The 12773-nt window shown below is 37.2% G+C and overlaps 1 non-coding gene across 1 annotated transcript; it reads left to right on the top strand.

Annotated features, from left to right (window-relative positions):
- The first annotated feature begins 3233 nt into the window (after positions 1 to 3233).
- LOC142169317 (small nucleolar RNA R71) lies at positions 3234 to 3337 on the top strand. The gene has a single exon (XR_012699025.1). It is a non-coding gene; the product is annotated as a small nucleolar RNA R71 (small nucleolar RNA).
- The last annotated feature ends 9436 nt before the right edge of the window (positions 3338 to 12773 follow it).

The raw sequence follows: 12773 nt of genomic DNA, 5'->3' as shown, positions 1-12773 counted from the left end.
CCATGCATTATTTATATCCCGCTTACTTACTCTAACATAGAGGTCAACGACATTACCTTTCCTCCGTGAATCAAGTGCCCTCACAACACAATAGAGAGTAGTTCCACACACAATAGACATTAAGAACAACTAGGACATCATGATAGAAACAATTCGCTCACTCTCCGAAACAACATTCATATGCCACAAAAGATGTAACATAGGCTTGCCCGTAGTGTACTACTTTACTAATTGAGCTCATTCAGTCAAGGATCAAGTAAGACATTCATTGGTTGTAATGTAGGCTGCGGGACGGGTAGGATACATTTCGATATAAGAGTGACTACACCTCCCTAAGAACTTTAACACATACAATCAACCATTCAAAATCCCACACTTATGTCAAACCATAACTCCACCTTCACATCAATATACATTAACTCCCTACTTCTTTAAGCACAAATACATCAAGAATTACCACTATCAAGGAATAGTTTTCACAATCATACACCCATTATTTTTCTTTCTTTTTCAATTCAAGTGGCTCTTACTTTTTTTAAGACAATGCACTTTTCTCCTTATTTCAATAATTCCACTCAAAAGCAAAACCAACCACCCCACACTTCAACTTTTGCAAAGCTCATAAAAAATTCAAGTGCTCACGAGAGGTAAAAGGTTCAAATAGATGGTCAATTCGAACAAATGGGTAAGGCTTATAATGTGGTTGCTAAAGAAACATATTTACAGGCTCAAAAGGGGTTAACTAAGATACTTAACAATTAGGTGGGCAAAAGCATATAACTAGCTCAACAAAGAAATGCCTAGATCACTTCCAAGACTGAATAAAACTACTATATTTGCAAACACACAGGGCAAGTTCTAGACATTAAATGCAATGTATAGAATAACGCAAAACCTTACACCCATATGGCACATAACTCACTCAGGATCGGACTCATCAAGACACTCTAGTCAAAGCTGTTAAGCAAAGTTAAGATTATACAATTTAAGGTACTTATACAAGAGACAAACACTGAGCCTAAGCATCACACTAAAACACTCACTATTCTCAAGGTATAATAAAATCAAGAGATATTGACTTCAATTCAAATCATAGCACAAGGTTTCCTTCTCCTAAAAAAAACTAACTACACTCGGTTCAAATAAAACCCTTGGAAAGGAAACGCGACCCAAAAAAAACCAAAGGTTAATTATTACACTACCTAACAAAGGAAAATCTTTTTATCTTTTTTCTTTCAACTTTAATCCCTCAAGAAACTCGTTGAATGATATCCATCGTCGGCAAAAATTGAAAAGTTTTCAAATTTTTATGGTTCTTTTCAATTTTCCAACTACTACAACTAACAAAACTAACACATATACATAAAACATACAATTATAACCCACCCCACACTTTAAGTTGTGGCATTTCCCCATGACACTCAATTAAAAAGCATAAGGCAAAGGAAACTTCCCTGAATATCTAGTCGGGATCTGAGTCGAAGTCGGGATCCATTCCTCGCCTTCGAACTAATGCGCACATCCAGGCATACAACTTCTTCTCAGCCTTCTTGGGGTACACCCCACACTTATATTTATCACTCAATGCAGCCTTCTCTTTTGAGCCCTTCACTTTCCACTCAACATTTACAGTTGGTTTTTCCTTCTATGCCCCCTTTTCTACATTCATATCAAAAGCCACCGTCTCCTCGCCCACTCTAAGTATGAGTTTCCTCTCATGTATATCTAGTATAACTCTACCCGTCGCTAAGAATGGTCTTCCTAGGATAATAGTGACCTCCTTGTTCTCCTCCATATTCACCACTATAAAGTCTATAAGAAATACAAACTTATCTACCTGAACTAACATATATTCCACTATCCCCTCGGTTATTAAATTCGTTTGGTCCGCCAGTTGCAAAGATATTGGTGCCGACCTTATCTCTCTAATCTCCTTCTCTAGTTTCCTGTAAATAGATAGAGGCATTAAGTTAATTGAGGCACCAGAATGACGTAAAGACTTGTCAAAATTTACAGTTCCTAATGAGCAAGGTATATTAAAACTCCCTGGATCTCCACACATTTGTGGGAGTTTATTTTGCAATATAGCACTGCAATGCTCTGTAAGCTTGACCACCGAGGTATTCTCTATCTTCCTCTTATTAGTCAGGATCTCCTTCAAGAATTTGGCATAAGCTGGCATTTGGGAGAGCACTTCTGTGAATGTCAAATTTACATTAACCTGTTTCAGCATATCCAGAACTCTCTCAAATTGTTTGTCTAGATTTTCTCTATATAGCTTTTGAGAAAAAGGTACAACATACATATGATCGCTCTTATTAGATTCATCCTTTCTTGAAGTTTCCTTCCTTCTTCTTTTTGTCACGTCCCTTCTTGCCTTTCTTCCTCTTATCAATATCATTCTTCAGCTGCTCCCCATTTTCCTTTTCAAGTACCACCTCTTTTTGGATTGGAGTGGTATCTTTCAACACTTGCCCACTTCTCAAGGTCACAACATTCACTGTTTCTTTGGGATTTCTCTCAGTATCAGCTGGCAGAGTACGTGGGACCCTCTCAAATAATATTGTTGCAATCTTTCCCACTTGTCTCTCCAACTTTCGAAAACCAGTGCCCAATTCTTTGATAGCTGCCCCTTGAGCATCCAACCTCTCATCTATCTTGATAATGCAGGACTTCATTAGATATTCTAGACCAGGTTGATTGGACTGTTGAGGCTAAAACTGCTGCCTCTGCTGATTTGTGAAGACTGGAGCTCCTTGTCCCTGAGGACTACAGTTATTTTGTAGCCACACATTTGCAGTACCTCCAAGTGAACTCCATGAAAACCCGGGGTACCTCTGACCCATTGCATTATAATTGCCCACAGCATTTACTTCCTCAGTCGAGGCTTGACACTCATGAGTAGGATGTTATCTTCCACATATATCACAAACTGCATGGGGCTCACTTTGTATTGTAGCTAAGATCTGCTTCTGTATTTCTTTAGCCATAGCATAAAGTTGTACCTGCACAAATGTGTTAGCATCAACCTGGTGAACACCTGTCGATCTTCTTCTTTCAGCACTCTCAGAAAGCTCCTGATTTGTACCTTCAGACAACTCATCAAGAGTTGTGACTATCTCCTATGAAGTCTTCTTCATTAAAGGGCCTCCAACTGCATTGCTCAATGTTCTATGTGAGGCCGCTGTCAATACAACCCAAAAGTCCTAGAGGTGCATTCAGAGTTCAATTCCCCGCTATGTTGACAATTTCTAACTATTTCCTTAAACCTCTCCCAAGCTTCAAACACGATCTCAGTATCTTTCTAGTAGAAGTTATGAATTTCTCTTCTAAACTTGTAAGCTTCGAAGTCAATGCTTTGCATCATCTTTGAGTGTGAAGGGGAATACCCTTAAGTAAACTGCATCTTGTGACACACCATTGTATTGAAAGGTGTTCATAATCTCCTTGAAGTCAATTAGATATTTGTTTGGATCTTCGTTCATGTTCCGTCTGAAGGCACACCAGTTTTGAAGGGTTTGGAGCAACCCTTGCTTCGGCTCAAAATTTTTAGCTGCAATTGGAGGTGGTCGATCACTGGATAATCCTTGATTATAGACCGGTCTAGCATAATCGCCAAGTGGTATCCCAGGCAAGGGTTGATGTTGATTAAGTCTGAGACCCCTTTCTTCTTCATAGATGTTCTACGCATCTCTAATAGCTACTTCCTCAGCATCCCGTGAAGCTTGTTCTCTTCGTTGGGCTGCTTCTCTCGCAGCCAAATCCACATTTTCTTCAGCGTTTCCAGCCATACGTTCTTTAGTTGAGGACTTCCCTACCTTTTCTGATGTCTCGGTGAGATTTCTTTCCTTCCTCAGTTGTCACAATTGTTTTTCTATCTGGGGTTCGTATGGTAGCACTTCCTTCGCAGAAGTTCTAGTCATGCACCACTCTGAACCAGTAACATGCGCATAGGCAAAGAACACCAAACATAAAAAGGGAAAAATAAAATGAAATAAAAAGAAAAAATCTTGAGTTAGCACTACAAACTATTTCAAACACGATAAGTGAGGCTTACTTAGTTGGTAAAAGCACCTTCACTTACGACCGTTAGGTTCTGGGTTCGAGTCACGCAGGAGGAAAAGTTTGGAAACACGATAGACCTCCTAATTTGGGAGGGGTTATAGGAAAAAAAAACTATTTCAAACACTATTGATTGTCAATCCCCGGCAACGGCGCCAAAATTTGACGAGCTTGAAACACACACTTAAATTATGCTCGCTAGTCAAAGATAGTATAGTATAAAATCGTATCCACAGAGATTGGAGTTTAACAATAATTTCTTAGTTTCTAGCTTGATTGCTATCCAGGAGAATCAACAATTAAGATTTATATGATTAATAACTAAAATTAACTAAGAATCTAAAGCTATTGACTAATGACTATCGCAACAAAGGTAAGCAAGGAAGTTATCAGTGGGAGAGAATAGGGGTTGATAAGATAGGTGAAATATAATTATTTGGGATCTAACTCTAGATAATTCACTTCTAATGTTTAAGTTAGTCTCTCGAATTCACTCAATTATTAGTTCAAACGTTTAGTAGAAACTGCTCTCTCTATTAAGTCTCAACCTCACGAGATGAACTAATTTAAGCACGTGAAGATATGCAAGAATGCATAGTGGATTGGTCTTTAGGAGAAGCTCTCTCGATTATTCTCCTAACTAGGTTTAATCAATGATTCAACTAGCCTCTTTTGATTACTAAGAAGAATTAATGAACTCACCCAACAATATAATGCAAATATATCACAAGTTATGCGTCTCTCAATTACATGAACAAGTGAATTTATATATGCACCAGTTAAATCATCCAAAAATGATTCAATACATAAAACTAGAGTTATAATCCACAAATAATCATCAATACACCAAATTCATCAAACCCTAAAGAGAACTACTCCATAGACATGGAGCAATTCATCAAAAATATAATTAAAAGATAGGAAAACATAAATTTGATCCAAACTCGGGTCTTGAGTGAGGAAGAAATGATGAAATCCTTGTGCTTCTTCTCCTCCAACTCCTCCTTACCCTCCTTAGGTCGAATATGTGTCAAAATTTTAGAAAATAACATTTTTTCCATGTATTTATACCAAGTATGGTCCGGCCTAGATGAAATCACCTTCTCTTAGCCGAAATTGGAAAATTACTCTGTAAAAATTGCACAGGCATTCCGCATGGGGCGACGCGCCACGCGGGGCATTAGTGGGGAAATCCAGAGAGTTGGTTGTGATAGGCAGTAGGAATTTGCACAGCCGCGATGCCCCACGCGTCGTGGCAGTGAGGTTTTCTTATAGTACGGGTTTTTCGACATCCATACTTTGTCCTCGACCCTAGAAAACGATCCCGGCTTAATCCCTTGCGCGTTTACTCAGACTTCAAAGCTCCAAATAGCTCAAATTCATTCTGTAACACCTTTATAGCTCGAAATCACTCCTACAAGGCATAAAACACACAATAAGTATAAAACACTAGTGATTAAAGCTCAAACACAATAAAAGTTCAGTAAATTAGAGTACAAAAAGTTACTAAAACACAAGATTATAGCCTAATATCAAATTGCAAAGCTGAAAAACTTCGCAAATGTGACCATGTGGTGACAAATGTGACCCAAGCCCCAGGCCTGCTAACTTCATAATTGCGAAGGGGTAATTCACAATTGCGACATCAGACCCCCCCCCGCAATTACAAGGCTGGTGCTAGCAATTGCTATAATAGAGCACCGGCACACCAACAATTCCATTTTCAGTTAAAACCATTCTGAAACGTGTCGAAAACTCATTCAAGACCTCAAAGCTCTAAACCAAACATCCATATAAGTCTAAAAACATCATATGAACTCCCTAGCATGATCAAAACAAAAAAATAACTTTTAGAACTACGAATGAAACACTGAAATGCATGAATTCTAAGGTAAAGTTAAGAACTACTAGAATTGTAACTAAGGGTCTGAATACTATCAACTCAAACCAAATGATACCAAATTTTGCAGACAAGTTCTAAATAGCATAACGGACCTAAACTTCAAATTGCCAAATTTCGGCAAAATAACACAAATCGACCTACGGACTTCCAAAATCACAATATGAAGCTTTGGAAGACATCAAAATACTGTTTCGGGGTCGTTTTTACAAAAGTCAACCATCGGTCAATACAAATAACTTAGGCTTCTAAGCCAAGAATCAAATGGTGCAATTCAACCCGAAATCTTCCCGGAATATAATCAATGAACCACGAAAGTCATAAAACTATAAACACACATGTGTTAAGCATCAAAAAGGGAAACACGACGCAATTACACAAAATGACCGGTTGAGTCGTTACATTAGACATGAGACTTATGTTGCTCCGAAATTTGATAATCGTCTCCAACACCTCTCTAAGACCTCAAACCAATGCCAAATGATCGGAAACTAGCCAAAGAGCGTGAAAACCAATCAAAACATAGTCGAAAAGGCGTATTTTAATAATTTAAAGTAATTCTCAACTCCACAAAAAGAGTCAACAAAGTAAACTCCTAAGCCCACGCGCCCGTATTCTGAAATTTCTCAAAAATAATTATTACTCATAGCACCACAAACTCAAATATATAACTTATTACAAAGTTCGTGGTCAAAATTAAAAAATACCATTTCTAGATCATCTTCCAAAATCCCACATTTTTCCACCTCAAAATCATGAATTTGTATGTCTAAATTCATACATATTCAGGAAATATCATCAAAAGTGGGTTAGAAACACGTACCCTCACGGCCCTTAAAAGTGGGTGAAACACTTACAAAGGCTCCAAATGAACTCAAAATGAATAATAGGGAGAAACCCTGAAATTCCAACTTATAAGGTCTGCTTAAGCATTACCCTTCGCAAACGTGGCACCTACCTCGCATTTGCGAAGTGCAACTTCGCTTCTGCCAAAACTCCTCTTCGCAAACGCGAGAAAGGGCCCGTGAACGTGATGCCTTGGCAGTCCTGCCTCAGGCGAATGCAACCACACCTTCGCGAACACGAAGGCCAGAACTTCAGTCCCAGCTTCTTCTTCGCGAACGTGACCTCCTTGTCATGAACGTGAAGCACCACTGCCCGAAGCTTTTGCGAATGTGACTCACCCAGTGCAAACGCTAAGCATGAATGGCCTCCAACCTAATCCCTTCATTGCGAACACTTGCTTCCCACCGTGTTCGCAAAGAATAACACCAAAACCAGCAATTAGCATCAAGAAAACACATTGATATGGTTTGAAACCACCTCGAAACACACCCGAGGCCCCCAAGACCTCGTCCACTCATACAACCCAGTTCCAATACCTTATCTAAACTTACCCAAGCACTCGAAATGCTATGAATGACATCAAAACCAAGATTTGACGATAGAATTTCTTCTCTTAATTTTTAAGCCTTTAAACTTCGTCGAACGTGTCTGAATCACACTTCCCTACTTCAAATTATGACCAAACTGCACACACAAGTTCCAATAAATAAGCCTATCCGAGGTCCCATAACACCATCCTGAGTTTGATGACACTAAAGTCTACCCCAAGTCAAACTTAGCAAATTCAAAAACCTTCAAAATACAAACTTCTGACAATAAGCATTGAATCGCTCCTGAACCACCTGATACTCAACCTGGACATATTCCCAAGTATGAAATCACCTTATGAACCTATAGAACCTTCAAATATTGATTTTGATATCATTTGCTCAAAATTCAAACCTTGGTCAACTCTCCTAATTTATAGCTTCTATTTTGAGAATTATTGTTCTAAATCAATTCCGATTTTCTCGAACATCGAAACCAAACATACACGAAACTCATAATGCATCATATGAAACTATTCAAGGTCTTAATCAACCAAACCAAATGCTAAATCTCAAAACAACTGGTCAGATCATTACAAAGAGTAATCTAAAAAAAGTGGGATTAGTATAGTAGAAGCATGGACAAGTAATGATTGATTTCTGGGGTAATCATGTATTACATATGTATTGTGGAAGAGAGTTTGAGTATGGTAGTTTTTGGAATTGATTGACTTAGAAAGATTCATTTCCAACGACTTAATTGCATGGAAGTGAGATTTGAAAAGCACAATATCATCTTTACCGTGAATTTAAATTGATGTTGCCAATAGGCTTGGAGAAAGTACATTGCTTGTTTGTGATTTGGTCTCACAGATTAAGTTAAGATGTACAGTTCTAGTCAATAGAGCGCTTTTATAAAAACTATCCTATTTAAAGATTCAAGATGGATAATGGGGTTCTTATACTTAAGATACAATATCTATGTGAGATTTAAGTTGACTGATAAAGGTTGTGGTTCATCTTCGAGCAGAAAATCTTGACATTAAGACAACACGAGTGATTTGAGTTGCTTAAAATGTGTCGTAATACTATCTGGCATTACCTGGGAATTTGTATGGGTTGTAAAAGACTGTTGGATCCAAACACACACGCAAGTATATGCGGTAGACAAGTAATAAAGTGATAAGGAAGTATCGTTCCCACGAGAATTTATAATCAACTATTGTTCAATTTTAGGTATTTATAAATTTAATGCTCAAGTGAGTGTGAAGAATATGATTGTGATTTGATGTTATCACTTGACTCATCTAATTTGCTGAGTAGCAGGGTTTGTTATGCTCGCAAAATGTTTTTGACGCTTCGATCGCCTATTCAACCCAGCCTAAGACTATATGTTTATAGAATCAAACTTGACAAGAACGCATGTATATTTCCTACAAAAATAACTAAGTAAGGCTACTAGAATAGGTATATCCTAATCACGAATCTATTCTCCGATGCATGGATTCAAGAACTTGCTCTATTCAATCCTATATACAATCTATAGTTCTCACTTTAGAGTTCAAGTATAATTTCTTAGATAGTACTCTATTGTTAGCTACACAATAGAATAATTAAGTGCAACATTGAATAAATAATTTAATATAATAAAGTCAAGCAACACAATAACCTGTCAAATTACAATAGTCAAGAACGACACATAACCCTAGAATAATGAGGTTCTTAGACACTCATGTTCAAAACAATAATAAAAATATCATTTTTAAACATAAGAGCTATGAATACTAGATGAAGGATGGAAGAATTGATGAATTCTGTGTGCCCAAGTGTTCAGTACATGTATTTTTCTCACAAAGTGGCATCTCCTCCTTCAAAATAGGTTTACAGTTGCTTTTATATGAGTTGGGGCGTCTTGGGTGAAAATAACTAAGTCCCATTCGAAATAGGACAAGTTCCTGTCACCAACGCCCATGGTAGCGTGGGGCGCTAGCCCTGGCGTGGGGAAATTTTAAGGTCCGATTTTTATGCCACAGGTAGCGCCCTATGCTAGCCAGGGCACTACTTTGTGGTATTTATTTTATTTTTTCCCCTATTTTCTTCAAATCATGCACCTCCATCCCACATTGCCTCTGGATGATTCCTACACAAAAATACAATGAATTAGCACAAATTATTACATTACACATCTAAAATCTATGAAACATGATTAAAATGCGAGGCAATATGCATATAAATATACATATTGTAAGTCGAATATCAAAGACACATTGAAAATCAAGACTACAGATGATATGATTGAGTGCTATATAAATTGGTGACTAGTAACAATTAAGATTCAGATTTTTGTGGTTTGACATATGAAGATTTCTGGAAATATTCTTTACAAGATTATTATATATATTCATAGTTATTTGGGTGTATGTGTTAGAGTCCAATAATATGATGATTCTTACAATTTTGAGGCTTAAGGATCGAATTTCTAGATGTGGACAACGATAATGTGTTAATGGATATATAGTTGGTTCTGTGTATCTGATATGGGTAACTTGACATAGCTGGTGTTTGACAAGACATATGGCCCGCAGTATGTTTATATGTAGTAGAATATGTTTCATAGAGGTTTTTTGGTTGGGAAGCATGGTTCAAGAGGTTGTAGGAGTTGTCTTGTTTTAGCATGGTAATCAGGTTATATAAGGATTTTAAATATTTACAAATTTGAGTATGTGATGCATTTGGGTTCCATGAGGTTATATTAGGTCATGTGAGACTTGTATGAATTTAGGAATGTGAAGAGCAGGTTAAAATATGTGATTTCTTGATAATTGAGTCGGTAACGAGTTACATATGCATTCGTAATTGAGATTCATGTGTTTGAGATTATTGATTGGTCATTATGGGCTTATGGAAGGCTTATTACCTACTTTGGAAGAATTTGGTATCAGTTTGGGGTCATTAGTTGCTTTTATATAAATTAGGCATATTTGGACTATTGCTTGTATAGTGAACAAGCCATGTCGCTTGAGGTTCCATGTGAAATTTTGTTTGACTTGTTGGTCAGGTGGCTTTTGTTAGATGAGATGAAGTTGACAAGCCTAGAATTAGTACAATTAAACTTGGATAAAATCAGTTTAGAACAAAAACATTATTAAATAACTCACAGTTAGCAATGGTTCTTATCGTACAAGAAAAATCCATGACTTATTGCTATGGTGGAAAGTTATGAGTTTCTATAGGTTTATTTTATCATTAATAATGCTCTGAAGTCTTGGAACAATGATCTATCTGAGTTGGGAAATTTTTATTGGTATCAGGTTTGGCTCTGAGTTGGAAGTTTAAGTTGTTAGAGTTGACCAAGGTTAATTTTGACTTTTGTGTAAACGAACTTGGAATGGTTATTTGATTATCCCAATAGGTTCGTTTGGTGATTATGGGATTATGCGTATATTTGAATTTGGATTTGGAGGTCCCTAGAATATGTTTAGATTATTTGTCAAAAATTAGCAATTTGAAGAACTGTAGAGTTTATATGCTTGACCGATGTGATGATATCGGGCTTCAAACGTTGTTCCGGAACTTAGAATATGTTCGTTTTGCGGTTTGAAACTTGTGTGCAAAGTTTGGATGTAATCTGTATTGGTTAGGCTTGAATCGGATGTGTGGTCTGAAGTTTGGGAGTTCTTGAATGTAAGAGAAGTTCAACTTGTGATTTTATCTTCGATTCATTGATGTGATATTATCGTATGTGTTAGGAGGATTTGGATATGTCTAGATTATGTTTATCGACTTGTTGGTATGATTGGATGGGGTCCTAGGTGGCTCGGGTGAGTTTCGCACCACCCAAAGCAATATAGAAGTTGGCTGATTTTTGCTGGTGCTAATGTGCTTCGCGATTGTGAAGAAGGATTTGGAGGAGGGATAGTTGTTGGACAAGGATTTGTTCTTCGCATTTGCGCCTAGAGGGTCATGTTCGCGATTGAGAGTTGGGAGTTGAGGGCTTTGGCCTTCACGTTCGCGAGGACTTGGTCGCGTTCGCGGAAGGCTGGGCTGTTACGCATCGCATTCGCGAAGGGTAGGCCACATTCGCGAAGAAGAATTTTGGGCAGAAGCAGACTTGTGCTTCGCAAACGCGAGGCTTAGATCGTGTTCACGAAGGGTTCCCTTGGGCAGATTTAATAAGTTGTCATTTCGGGATTTTAGCCCATTCTCTCATATTTTTAATCTTAGACTTTGAGAGGGGTGATTTTCTTGGAGATTTTCATAAAAGACATTGGGTAAGTAATTTCTACTTATTGTTTTTGTATTATTTCAAGAATCTACATGATTTAATCACATCCAAAACATGAAATTTTGAGGTAAAATTTGGGGGTTTTTCTTACAACTTAAAATAGTGATAATTGAGGATTTGAGCTACGATTTGGACTTGGATTTGAAAACAAAATATATATTTGGACTCGTGATGTTATGGGTAGTCGGGATCTACCCCTTGACTGGGGTTTTGACCACGTGCGCCTGGGTTGATTTTTGTTGACTTTTTTTGGGAATTGATTAAAGATTGAAGCTTTATTGTTCTGTATTGATGCATATGACCCTGTTTGATATTTTTGAGTTGTATTTGACTAGATTCAAGTTGGTTGGAGGTGGTTGCTAAGGGAAAGGCGATTATAGAAGGTTAATTTGGTCCTGTCAAGGTATATATGTGAAAAGCAATGGGTATGCGACGTGGCAAGCGTATATGCGGGTGCTATGTATGATTTATGAGCGGATTAGACTTTATGCTTCTAGTATGACGTATTTGAATTTTGTGCTTTATATGGTTCATGTTTAACCATTTGTATGACTATTTGAGCTTATCCTTTCACGCTAGAGATCATGCTTAGGATTATTATTACCTCTTGATTGGCCAAGATGGGCTATTGTAAAATTGTTGCTATAATTAATTTAGTTGTAGTCATGTTTCACATCTTGAGCACACATCCACACTTTTATTATTATTATTACTATTATTATTATTATTATTACTATTATTATTATTATTATTATTATTATTATTATTATTATTATGTCGTGTTTGTGCACCTTATTGATGAATAGCGAGCACATGTCTCTTTTATGATACATTAGTATATATTTTTTATTATTGCACATATGGACATTTTGAGCAGATTTATTTAGTATTGGCACGAGTTCTCTTCCATACGTATATTGTGGTATTGATGATGTTGTGGCATGAGGTCTTTGACGTGCAGGTATGATGATACTCTTATTGTTTTTGCATGAGTATATTATGTTGTTAAGAAAATGGATTTGGATCCATCCCTCTAGGGTTGCTCTCTCATGTTTCTCTCTTTATGGTGTACATGGGGATTGAGGTAAATTAAAATATGTTGGTTGATTCTGATCTAAAAACGATGATAGTGAGCTTTAAACATAAAGGAGGA

Source organism: Nicotiana tabacum, chromosome 14, assembly GCF_000715075.1.
Source record: "Nicotiana tabacum cultivar K326 chromosome 14, ASM71507v2, whole genome shotgun sequence".
In the NCBI taxonomy this organism is placed as follows: domain Eukaryota; kingdom Viridiplantae; phylum Streptophyta; class Magnoliopsida; order Solanales; family Solanaceae; genus Nicotiana; species Nicotiana tabacum.
Note: the sequence above shows the minus strand (reverse complement) of the source record. Positions and strands in the feature narration are given on the sequence as shown.